This window comes from Pleurodeles waltl, chromosome 8 (genome assembly GCF_031143425.1).
Source record: "Pleurodeles waltl isolate 20211129_DDA chromosome 8, aPleWal1.hap1.20221129, whole genome shotgun sequence".
In the NCBI taxonomy this organism is placed as follows: Eukaryota; Metazoa; Chordata; class Amphibia; order Caudata; family Salamandridae; genus Pleurodeles; species Pleurodeles waltl.
Window position 1 is genome coordinate 845,862,872 of NC_090447.1, and position 13,665 is coordinate 845,876,536.

Below are 13,665 nucleotides of genomic sequence, written 5' to 3' on the forward strand. Positions count from 1 at the left end.
ACATAGAGACGGGCCCAGCACGATCCAACCGGATCGGATCAATGTCCCACACAAGTCTCAGCCGCTCACCGTGACCATGCGCCAAAATCACACCACTGGCGCTTTCGTTGCCACTCAGGAGATTCACAATGTCTGGCACCATGGGGGTCCAGGGGGGGGAATCAGGCCAATTGCCCCATCATCTGCCCTGCACGTTTCCAGTGAAGAGACAGAGCAGAGGGAGGGGCAGAATTCGTTCCCCACTAGCGCCGATCTGCTCAAACCATATCACTGCACCCGGTGCCACCGAATGTGACGGCTGGTCGGGCGGGCAGCACGCCGGGAACAGGTCATCACACAGGGGAGAACCAGCTGGGGGGTGATAAACTCCTCCAATAGCCCCCCAACAAAACTATAGCACCAAGCATCTCCCCCTCGCCTCCAAGGGGGCGGCCCGCTCCGCAGGGGTCACCCACAACTGAAGCAGCACACACCTCAGCGGGACCACAAGGCCCCGGTACAGCCACAGGCCCGGCCCACCTCTCATGACGGGCTGCACAGCCGAAAAAAGGGAGAAGGGGGCACCCTCTCCCCACCGGTACTGAAAGTCGCTGGTCAAAGCACCACCACCAGTGGCCCCCTCGCTGCAAACGCCGGGCAGTGCTCCGCAGGTCCCCTTGCGCCGGGCTACTGGCCGATAAACATGGCACCCGCCATGTTAAGGTCAGGCAAGTGCTCAGGGCTCGGTGATGCAGCTCTGCCTCAGCACAATTCTTACCTCCAGTGGCACATCCTCCTTCACGAGACCCACGTGACTACAATGCAGGGTCCGTGGAGCCCGGGGTCAACAGGATGGTACAGGATTCCAGAGACGGGCCGTGAGCACTGCTTTAGTGCATCCAAGCGGCCATCTTGCTGGCCAGGCCCCCAAGCATTATCTCAAATTAAATGATCTAGAGTTATCATGCCTTTATACATCCATTCTCTCCAGACTAGAGCTCTATTATGAAATGTAATATCAATATTGTACCATGTAGGAGTTTGCTTAAAGTTCTCATATGAGGAATAAGAAGCAGTAAGTAATGGCTTGACAATAGAGCTAGAATGAGTGATTATGTAGATAGAAGGGATTTAGGGAGTTTTGAAAGCCGAATTGCATCTCTAAAAGTAAATGGTGTAATTTGCGAGTGTTCCAATTGACTCATGTGCGTCCTTTTAATGCCTGCTTTGAGCAGGTGTTAAAAATGACACCAAAAATGGCACAATCAAATCTTGCAGATTTCATTGTGCCATTTTTGCGGGCCTCTTAACCCCAGAACGGCCCCCTTTGCATACATTATGCCTGGTGCAGGCATAATGTGGCGTGAGGGGTCGCAAAATGACTCAATGCATACATTGCGCCACTTTGTAAATATGCACTGCGATTTTTTGCCTCATTGAGCCACATTAGCGTAAAAAAAAAAAGCTTATGCTAATGTGGAGCAAGTAGGTGCTAGTGCGTTGTAAATCTGGTCCTACGTTTTGCCTGTTTCGTATGTGTTTGCAACGGAATTTGTAAAGTTTGCCTTAGCTGTATTTTGCTGCAAGTTTTTATATTAGTCTTTTTCTATTTCGTTTTTGTGGTGGATGTGTGAACCCCCGCTGGGTTTAATCACCATTCCCGGAAGCCCCTGGAGCACTTGCTGCGTGCATACTCCTGTGGTAATTTTTTCATTAATAATGACACGCATGTGATGTGCGTGAGAGCCCATTGTGTTTTAGGAGCAAAGATTTTTTAAGTTCAAATATTAAACTTACGTTTATTGTCTTTCTCTCCAAAATGTAATTGGTTTGACATGGTAGATAATTTAATTCCAGACGTACAGCATCTATTCTTATAAATGTTAAAACAGGCAAATTAGTAGGTATATATTTGATTAGGATTGTGTATCCAGGGTTCTCCAGAGCTTAATAAAGTAGAAAAGTACTTATATGTGATTGTCGAACACAAAAGCTGAACTCTGAACATTTACAGTTATTCAGACCTACTGAAACGGCAAGATATCACATACTTAGGGGCTTATTTAATAAAAAGCAGTGAAAACATTTTTGCACTGTGGTCAGAAACAGTGTGCAGTATAATGCTGCACATCGGGCCGGAGTACATTTAATAAAAGGGCTTTGTAAGTGCTAACATATTTTTTCGCCTCAAAATGCTGTATATTGCACGGGATTGTGAAAGGCTCTCAACCTAAAGATAGCAACCAGCAAAGACAAATTGTGTGTGTCACACTTACGCCTTGTTAAAACGCAATTCGATAAAAAGTCAGGGTTTGTGGTACAAATTGCTGATTGTATTGCAAAGTGTGGTTCTTTTTTCACTTACGCATTCCCCACTTAATGGTAATGTGTACAGAACAGCACAGATTGGTGTTATGGCCATTTCTGTGTCTCGCACATTTGACTGTTTTAGAAATGGGCACAGGTCCTCTTTTGTAACGCTCAACGAGCTGGCGTGTGGCATATTCATAAAAGAATGCTCCAACTGTCTTTAAAAGTTCAGTTTAAAGAAAACTCACTGTCTTTGCACGTGTGATTAGGAGACTGCCAACATAACTAAAGGGCAATAGAGAGTTTTCTGCTATCTAAGAAGCCTGAAATAAAGCCTACTCTAGCTTCTGCAGCTTCACCATCAGCCCGAAGCTCCAGCTGCAGCTAGTATTGTAACCAGCTCATCCCCAGACAACGCCCAACCAATGAGAATGCAACCGAGATTCCTCCCGTTTCAGCCTTACTTCAGGCCTGTAGGTCTGGCAGCTATTGTTCTCAGAGCAAGCTCCCCTGCCCGAATACACCCAGAGGACCATGAGAGGGTGCCACCTGTGGGAATCCTGAAAACAGACCTTTGCTTGCACCCGCTGCCTCATTTTCAGGTGCATGCTCGAGAAGTCACTGGAAGTATGGTTTGCCTGTACCTGACAAGTGGGTAGCCAATCAGAGAGCATCTTCTTCAGTCTTCAAGAAAGTATCTAGAATATCAGTCACCCTGGCATCACCAGCTTAAAGAAGATGAGAAAAATGTCATGTTTTGTCCTTTTAAGGCCTATTCCTGGCCAGGGGCAACCTCTGACTCCACAGATTGGAGCACGATCAGCTTCATTCGTCAAAACACCATGCTCTTCTTACCTACCCCACTATGCTCAATCCTCACCATCTCATACATTTCAAATCATTACAATCACTAATCTTTCAACTGTGCATGTAGACAAAGCAGCCCCCTCAGATTTCCACCCACCACACCAAGCAAAAAACAACTTGAATGCACATTTTAATTCATGCTCACTCCACAGTTTTATTTGGAGCAGAAGTTTCAGACAATACGACATAAACTCATTTTTAAAACAGAAACATAAATGTCCTAAACCACCAGACACATCATTGAAATGTTGATGCCATTAATATGTAGCATCTAGGGGATCAAACCTAGGAGCTAAAACTTACAGCAAAAGGTATAGTCATTGCCCTCATCCTTTTGAAAGAGGACCCAATAAAAATAACTGTCCTTATTCTTCTTCAAGCTACCATTGAGATACTCAAACAACATCATCCATGGATGAAGTTCAAAACATGGAGGAAGGACACCATAAGTGATATCATTACTACCTAGCAGTCCACTTGAGTAATCTCATTTCCTCCGAACCAATCACTATTGCAAAATTCCAAACGCTAGTCAAGAAAAAGTTTTCTCTTCATGTAGTGTTTTGGAGACTTTATTGAAGCAGTATGTCCTAAAACACACGATTTGTCCAGCCTAAGCATTTCTTTCTGTCCTCAGAACTTAGGAATGATTTAGAGTTTGGCAAATGAGTTAATTTGTTACAAATTAGATGGATGTCTGGTCTGCGTATTACTGGTGCCATTGGATAGAATGCACTTGTAACATAGTGGACGTAATATCTATCATGTTTGTGACAGAGTAACCCATTAGCCAAATTCTAAATCTAGCAAAAAATTAGGGCTGTAAAACCATACATATATATGTATAAATATATACAAACACATACATATAAAAAACATATATATATATACACACACACACGCACACACACACATATATAATATATATATGCAAAAAGGGCCTTGTTTTTATATATATATATATATATATATATATGTATATATATATATATATATATATATATATATATATATATATGGTACAAACATGCAACATGGGTAATTACATACAACAAAAAAACACAATAAGCATAATACCATAAAAGGTTACTAAGACATGAATCAAAGGTACATGTATAAATGTGTAAATAAACAATAAGGGTCTGATTCACAAAGGTAGTCATACATGGTTGTGCAAGTGCATTATTGTTTTTGCAATTCACAAACCACAAGTTAATAATACGTTTATGGCTGTTGAGGCTCTGCAGTCAGGGTGGAGAACTATATTTTTGTGTGTGGAGTCTTACATACTCTACATACATGGCTGCAAATGAGAGGGATTCTAAGGACATAGTAATTACATTTGAGGATGTCATCTGGCATGAGTCAAATATGATGCTTGTAACCCTAGACATACTTGGACTGTACACTTGTATCAAAAAGGAGTATAGCCTAGGGGCAATGGAATGGTTTCTTTCCAAGAGACCAGCTAATTGTACACATCGTACCAAGCTGCTACTTGAGATGAGAGATATAGTTCTTTTCAATTCAGTGGGGATTGGTACCACTAATAGCAGGGCACTGCACTGGTTTCTAAGTTTGCCCCCTCTTATTTCAACCAACCTCTTTATGGGTTGGTATGTGAGGAGGCATGCTTGGTCCCAGCGGGATTGTCAATGGGCTCTCTTCATTTACTTTTAGGGTCAGGACATGAGCAATGTCCTCCTAATCTGGACTGGTTCAAAGCAACAGATGGAAGGCTATTTGTTTTTCCTTAATGAGAATCCATACAATTCTCATTTCACTATGACATGCAACAGACAAAATATTGTTTTTTGCAAACAGATTTCTACAGTCGAGGCAATAAAATATACAGCATGTTCCATCAAAAAACAGACTGCATCAAATAGTATACTCAGAGCTGACAGTTCCCATCCTAAATCTGTATTCAGAAGCATCATGAATGGAGTTGGGAGGATTTGCAAGAAGTTCCCTCTATTTGGAGTGCCTATTTTGTTTCAAGAACAGATTAAAAATAGAGGTTAGACTACCAATATATTAGAATAGTTGAAAATGCATATAAAAAGGTTGTTTGTAGTGAAACCCTGAAAGACAAGCGTCAAAGACAGGAAAAAGGCTAGCCGTCACCATAACTTAAAACTCAGCACATGGGGTGTCACGTAGGTACTCACTAGGGTAATGGGGCTACTGGATTTGGGCGGTAGGATTGCCTAGGTTGTGGGTACTATGTACAGTTCCACACCTGGTGACACCTGTTGGCCTAATCCGGGGTTTCTGGCTAACTAGCAGCACCCCATCCCTTACAGAGATGACTGTGGAACCCAAACTCATGGTAAGATAGATTCCCCAGGGAATTGTGGTACATCAGATTGCATCTTGTTCTCTCAGTTACCAAGATCTCACTCAGGCAAAAACAACAGAGGCAGAATATATTTATATAAGCATTTTTTTAAATATCTGCATCCTAGATAAAAGCAGGTGCATAGCGATAATGAGGATAATGAAAGACCATAGGAGCAGGCATGTGACTAGAAATGTAAAACACAAGAACAGTCCTACCATACTTTCTAAACAACGTAGTGGATCTATAACCCCTCACCTACACTGAGTAAGAGCACAGCATACTAAACCTAATCTGCCCTTTGGGCTTTCCCGTGGAAGAACATCATCCCTCATACCTGAAGAAGAGGCCTGAGATCTAAAGAGACACCGTCCCCATCTGGATCAGGGCTCGGTCATCTAAGCAGGTAGCTGTAGCAAAGCTTGCAGCAATCAGCATACAGTTGTGGTCATCTGGCTGGAATCTCCCTCTAACGAGTTTGGGACTAAGGGGTGTTTTATCATAAACCAGCAGATATTCTAAGAAATGGTCCCCAGGTATGAGTGTGTTGTTTTCTGTGAATGCAGAAGACACAGCATACCACGTTTGTCCGCAACCCTATCTGACTGTAGCCGTGGAAATGCACCAACTGAATGAGTGAATGAATAATATAATTCTTTATTTGGCTTAAAACCTTAAAAATGTAAAACACAATAAACTGTACAATAGTTCATTAAGATTATCCATTACACGATACATTCCCATATAATGTTCTTGATTCATTCCAGTTCATATTTGCCATACCCTCCTTACATAATTCAATTAATTATTCTAACCTCAAGTACAAATTTCATTTTCCTACTAGATTTACAAAGTGCATTGTGCATACTCACTATCCCGCTTATAATTCTGATGAGCCTTTGATTCCTATAATTTCCAGGGGGGGCACATTCTAAATAAAGTGACACCGCATTTTGTTTTGAACCTCATTATAACAAGACAAAAGTCCTATATTACAATCAATCAATATCATTTTAAAAACAATAAATTTGTAGACTCTTCAGTCATCTAAAAAGTGCAATCTTTTGTTTAACTTCACTTCCTACATTTTACGGGACCCTATAAAATCAGTTAAAACCTCTCGTAATCCAATTAAAAATCGGCCTAGCACACACGTTACATCCAAAAATCTCATGCCTTCTAGTAACTTAAGCGCTTGATCCCGATTTATAATATTATTGCCCATATTTATATTTTTTAAGCGCCACATTTGCATCATTTCTTGCGGCGCAAATGTGCTTTCTTCTGACTCCCAATTTAATTTCCCAGAGAATGTTAAAATTTTAACCCCATATTGAAATTGAGGATGCACCATAGTGTTAAAGGGAGAAGGGATGGTCCCGCATATTTACTGCTAAACTGTTTCAATCCCCAATCCCCAAACTGATGTTAGAGCTCTATTCTTTAGAGCTTCTTTATGAACTTTCAATCTCAGTTCCCTATTCAAACCACATGCCTAAATATTTATATTTTTTTTACCTTCTCTACTTTTTCTCCTCCCAATAAGTAGGTAAATACACTCCTCTTTTTACCTATTGACATTATTTTAGTTTTGTCCATATTTACTACCATTTTTTTCCTTTGACAATAAGAGTTAAATACATCCAATTTCCTTTGTAGCCCTAGCTCTGTCATATTGATTATCACTAGATCGTCTGCATATAGTAAGCAGGAAATATGTACCCCATTCCTTTTTGGGCACAAACCTTTAGCCTCCTTCAAGAACCCTGGTAAGTCTGAAAGAAATATTGTAAATAATAATGGAGCCAGAACACACTCTTGGGGTAAGCCATTCCTTATTGAAAGTGAACCACTCGTATCTAAAATTACTTGGGCCCAATTTTGGAAATGCAGACCCTGAAGAAGAAATAATAAATCCAAATCAATCCCTAACTTTTTGTTAACATGTCCCATAGTAATTTTCGATCTACCAAGTCAAATGCAGCACAAAAGTCAACTAAACAGCAAAACAGACTTCCTCGCATTTCAATTGATTTTTGTGCTAATGACCACAAGCTAAAACAGTGCTCGATTGTCGAGTGGCCTTCTATAAAACCACCTTGCTCTACTGGTATCAAATAATTTTCCTCTGCCCATGATTTAATTAACCCCCTTTAATAACTTTGTGAATACCTTCTCACCTACGTCCAATAGACTTATTAGGCGATCGTTTTTCAGTTGTGTAAGGTCATCCTTTTTATAAATCGGTCTTATAATGGAACCCTTCCAGTTCTCAGGGAAACAGCCATAATCAAAGATTTTATAAAACATAGCACGAAATAATTTTTTGCCACCACTCAATATTTTTTTATTATTATTATTGCTGGAAGATTTTCTGGGCCCGCAGCTTTGGTTAATTTAAGTGCTACAATATAGATTATTTTTTTTGTAGGTCAAAAGCTGATCTCATGTCCCTACCTATCTTCCTAGTAGCCCCATATTCTTCCTCTGCATCAGTTCCTTTATATATTACACATATGTTTATTCCAGTCCTCTTCTCCAGCTAAACACCGCATGGTTCCAGTAGTTTTCCCCTCCCTTATCAACTGCCAAAAACCCTTAACCAACTGAAGTATATGTCCTAATAGGAACACGATGCTTCCCTAGGCGAAAGAACAACAAGATTAAGAGAAATAAAACAGCACCGAAAATGAAGCTATTGCTAGAAAAACAAAGCAATGCTGAATAAAACAGAGGTGGATGAAAGGGCACAGCTGCAGGCCTAGTTAGCTAAAACAATGTGCCTGAAGCACGGCTAAAATAGTTACACAACAGGGGAACTGTAAAAGATTTTGAGAAAACACTAGCCCTTGTTGTCATTTATTGGGGGGGCTCTCAATGTCAATCATGATAAAAGAGCTATTTCAGTATGGTGCTGTGAGAAATTGGGTTGTTGGTTGATTGGGGTGTGAGCCCTGGTCACGCAACAGACACAATCACTTGCAGGGTGTACCACAAAAAAACACTAAATTAACCTGTGGTTAACCCTCGGTAGCTTGACACAAAAAGCAGTAAGGCTGAACTTAGAGGCATTGTGTAAAGTATTTATGAAGCACACAAATAGCAATACAGTGAAAACGCAACAAAGAAAAATGCCAAACCAATTTAGAAAAATTGACTAAGTGTAAAAAAATTATTTGACACCAAAATTACAAAAAATGCAAAAAATGCAACATAGAAACAGAGTTCTGAATTTGCAACATTTTGGGGAAAACTAGCGCCTAAAAGATTAAAGTGCCAACCTCGGACATCTAGTCACGTGTGAGACCGAGTCAAAGTCAAAAACTATGGCCGACCTCGATAGAGTGCCTTTCGTCTACAAAAAGTGGACTGGACCCGGTCAGTGCTTACTTTTGAACTTAGAGAATAAATACTGAAAACACGTATCTGAGAAGTGAAGTCCAGCGGGGAAAGGCTTCAAAAGGATCCAAGGAGGTAGTATCGTCATTGGATGGCCTTGTTCATAGCCGCAGTGAAGACTTCTGCCTTTGCACTTATAGGTCGAAGTGGAAGTCAGAAATCTTCAATGGTACAAGGCAGAAGGCTTTAGCCGAAGACAGTCTACAGTGTTGGATAGCCCTTTTTCAAAGGACTGCTGAAAAAGATTTTCTGCTATGGAGAAGAACATAGCTGGAAATGCTGCAAAGTCAATTCAGTGGTTGACGCACTTCGGGTGCATGGGTAAGCAGGAAGGTCCGAGTTTCCTGGTATGTAAAGCAGTTTTTGGTCATAGTTTTGGGATTTGGCCATTTGGGCACCTTTTGCACCACAACCAAGAATGCAGGACCGGTGGGAAGTTTAAGACTCAATCAGGCTGAGTTCAGGTGTGGATTAAAGATGGTGGCAGCCTTTTGTGTCCCTGTGGTGCTGAACAGGAGGCCTGCAAACTAGCCCATGGAGTCATTCTGGTAATCCTGGGTTCAGGTTAAGGCACATGGCTCAACAGCAGGGCTGACCTCTGAGGGTTCAAGGCAGGCACCAGACAGCAAATCAGTCCTTCCAGGTACAGCAACAGTTTTGCAGAGTACACAGCAAGTCACATCAACAGACAGTCCTCTGAGAGTACTTCCACAGGTCCAGTAGTGAACAGAAGGGTGGGTCTTAAGGTCCTATTTTTATACCCTACTGCAGTTCTTCCGGAAGGTGAGAGTGCTTCTCAAAAGGTTTTTTGAAAAGCATGGCACTTCCTGAGTCCCTGCTGCAAGCTGGCTGCAGTGATAATGTGGGGTTGTTATGCGCTTTGTGAGAAGGCAGAGCACGAGCTATTTAGTGGGGCTAGACTCAGCCACTCTCCCCATCCTGTCAGCAGATGGCCCATTGAGACACACCTAATCCTTCTATTGTATGACTATCTGGGAATAATTCAGAGTCTGTCAGCTACACCCAGTTCTGTGACACAAGACAATTAGGAATTGCAGATTATTATATGCAATAAGGAATGCCTGATGCTATCCTATGGGAGGGGTAGGCTTCAAAGTAGTGAAAAGCAGATTTAGGAGTTTTTCACTGCTAAGGGATGTAAAACCTAAAAGTACATGTCCAGCATTTTAATTGCATAGCACCCTGCCCTAAGGGCCACTTAAGGGCTACCTAAGGGGTGGCTTATATGTAATAAAAAGGGAGTTTAAGGCGTGGAAAGTGAGTTTAAATGCCAAGTCAACATGGCAGCTTAAAGCTGCACTGGTGTGGCAGGCCTGGGACATTTTGTAAGGTGCTACTGAAGTGGGTGGCACAATAAGTGCTTCAGGCCCACTGGGAGCATTTAATTTACAGGCCTGCGGTTTATGGTATACAACTCTCCAAAGGATGTATAAGCAAATTAAATATGCCAATCAGATGTAAGCTAATTAAACCATGTTGGGCAGTGAACACATATACTTTGGCACTGGTGAGAAGTGGTAACGTGAACGGAATCCTAAGGCCAGCAAAAACAAATTTCAGCATCAGAAATGGAGGTAACTAGACAAAAAGGTTTGAGGAAGACTACCCAAGGCTGTCAGGCATCTACTGTCTAAAATGCTTGCAAAATGGAGTGCATTGTCTATACGAAGGTCATGCAAATTTGAGATCATTGATTTAATGACAAAAAGAGTGAAACTTTATTTTCTTGACATCAAGCAGGTGACATTACTCCAAAGGTGTTATTTAAAATGATGCTGTTCACCTACCATCCTAGGTTTAGACTGTTTTGACTTTTTTGGTGTGCAGAGTCATTTGACCTAGTTGATCCAATTACCCTTTCTCCAAGTAGCCACCCAGTATTTGGAGACTATTTCTGGTTCAGGTGGTGCATTTCATTGATCACTGACTTATAGCCTCTCAATTGCATGATGATTTATAACAGACACAGATTGCAAACACTTTCTGCTTCCCACACTCACTGTCCTGGAGTGCAGTAGGCCAAATGCTACTGTTTTAGGTCGGGCAAGAGACAGCTGGGTTTCGATACAACTTGCACACCACTTACTCCTTGCCCTACCTACTGCCCCTAGTGAATGTGCATTGCCTCTCATTATGAATGTGCCAATGCCATACCCCTCCTCACATGTCCACACAAATACTGCCACTATTAATTACACACTGCCTGTTGAAAAAAGCCCCCGGTCTTACGCATATCACATAGGCTCTGTACTCTTTGCTTGGCACTCCCCGGCCATGGAATGTAAACATGGATCTTTGTGCCATATACACTACACGAGTCCCTCTTAAGTCCCCTAACTCCATATACTTCCCCTTTTCGAATGCTCTGCTCTTTCCCTAACAAGCTCCCAATGCCCAAAATTTTGCCCCACACTACCCCAGCATCACCAGATTCTGGCTTAACTTCCACACAATTCCCCTTTCTCGCACACACTCATATCCATACACCGCCCTTGGCTCTTTCTCCATTTATCCATCAATCATCCGTCCTCTCTAACACTCATCCATTCAATCAACCATTTACTTTCTTACTCCTCCTTTCATACATTCATTCACTCATTTATGTATTTATCCACTCATTTATCAAGACAACCATACACACACACTATCACCAATAAAGAGTTAATTACCATTGCTTATCAAAAATGTTACTGAGCAGATAGCTGTGCTATGAGAGGTTCCAAATGAGAGAACTGTAGATAAAGATCGGCTTTATGTTACTAGTTTTTTGATACACTTGACATGCATGCACACCAATGAAGACAAATTCACAGACCACCAAAATCCAAACAGCTCTGCAAAACCTAGCTCACAATTGCCTACCTGCATCCCTCAAGTCTCTTGTCTGACGGGAACATAGGAGAAATGGTAAATCAGCATTGTTGAATATTAAACAATATGACCAATGAAAATGCAGGGTTTAGTGAGGCTGTCCGATCCACATTGTCCATCAGGAAGTCACAAAACAGTGATAACTTTGTTTAATGTTGACCGGTGCTGTGGTGTTGTGAGAACATGTGTGCTAGGACCCTTGAGTTTCTTGGCAGACTCACAGAGAAATTATGCAACTTGCTGGGTATGGTTATTAACGAGTATGATGTAATCAGAGTGTAGAGTGTGATTGCATGCTGAGGAACAAAGACATCTGTCATCAAGCTCTGTGTATGGTGTGTTCATTTGCATGCTTCCGGGATGGGGAGGATGCTGCAACTGGCGATGAGTAGGGAATGCGTTCCTCTAAGAAAAAAGGCTGCTCTCCCTAAGAGTTTGAGACGATACAGTAAACTGCTTGTGCGTGCAACATGCACTCAAATCGATGAGAAGAAGTTTGAAGTCGGCAGCTGTGTAGTCAAAGCCCTGCTCCACCCAATTTATGGCCGTTGAAGAAGTTGTAGGCCCTGTAGAGGAGAGCATTTGAAAAACCCACCAAAATCTATTGGTAAGGCTGAAAGAAGAAAGACTGCATTGTACCATAACACAGAGCCATCATCGATACAAAATGAAATGCTAAAGGCAGTGACAATCAGGTACAATGCAAAAAGCTAAACGCAGCAATGATCAAGAGTGACAAACGGAACTGTTACCCACCGTCAAGAAAGAAAAAGATGATTGACTACCTCAGATTGGGCAAGATGACCGAAATGCGAGCATACAACCAGTGCTTGAAATCACAGGTCCAGGTGAACAGCGGCAGCCATCTGAACAGCATATGCTTGCAACAGTAGCAAAAAAGAGTGCGAAGTACATTGCAGCTGTGTTTCTGAAACCACCTCTGCCATTCAACACAGCAGGGAAGCAGAATATTGGTGTCAGGTGGACCGCATGGATTGAGACGTTCGATGATATATAGATACCTAGAAGAAGGAGATGATAGAAAATCATTTAGTATTTAAAGAACCTTGCTGGTGAGTGAGTACAAGAAGTACTGGAGAAAATCATACAGACTGACACATTGTCATACCTTCAGATCAAAGAAGTTCAATCCAATGGTGAATGTCAACTATGAAAGGTACATTTTCAATCAAGTGAGACAGCAAGCTGGTGAAAAGATGAATGAGTTTGTTGAAACATTCGATGTGCTTATCAAACACTGTAAGTTTAGTGAATTTAATGATGAAGAAGCCATGTACCTCAGACTCATCGATGGCTGTCTTTCAGACTCTTTCAGATGACACATGTTGAGAGAAATGCTCAGGTTAGAAAAAGTCGTAAAGAGCGATGAAAGAGCAGACTGACAAGCTGCTGATATGGAAGCTGGAACAGTGAAAAATGTATCTGTGTTAGTCATCAAAAGCAAGCAAAAGTACACATTAGATGCACCCAAGTCAACACCTTCAAGATGTAAAAGTTGTGTTTCCGTTTTGGGTTTTCATTTCCCTCCGAAGGTAAATGTGCAGGCAAAGGAGAGACATGCAAAGGTTGTGGGAAAGGAAACCACTTTATGATGTTTTGCAAAGTTAAAGAAAACCCAAAGAGAAAATGGATTCCAGAAGGTTCCAGAGCATTCCTACCATGCTCATCAGGCCAAAAAGCAACATCAGTTATTACAAGCAGAAACCAGACAAAGTCAATTGTTGTCAACTCATACTACAAAAGTTCTTTAATGTCAGTATCAAGTGCCTGTGAAGAAAATGGATGTGCGCTGGTAGTGTTGACCAAGGAGCAACAGGTGCATGCTGGTTTGGCTGCTTGCAAAGAAGAATGAAAGA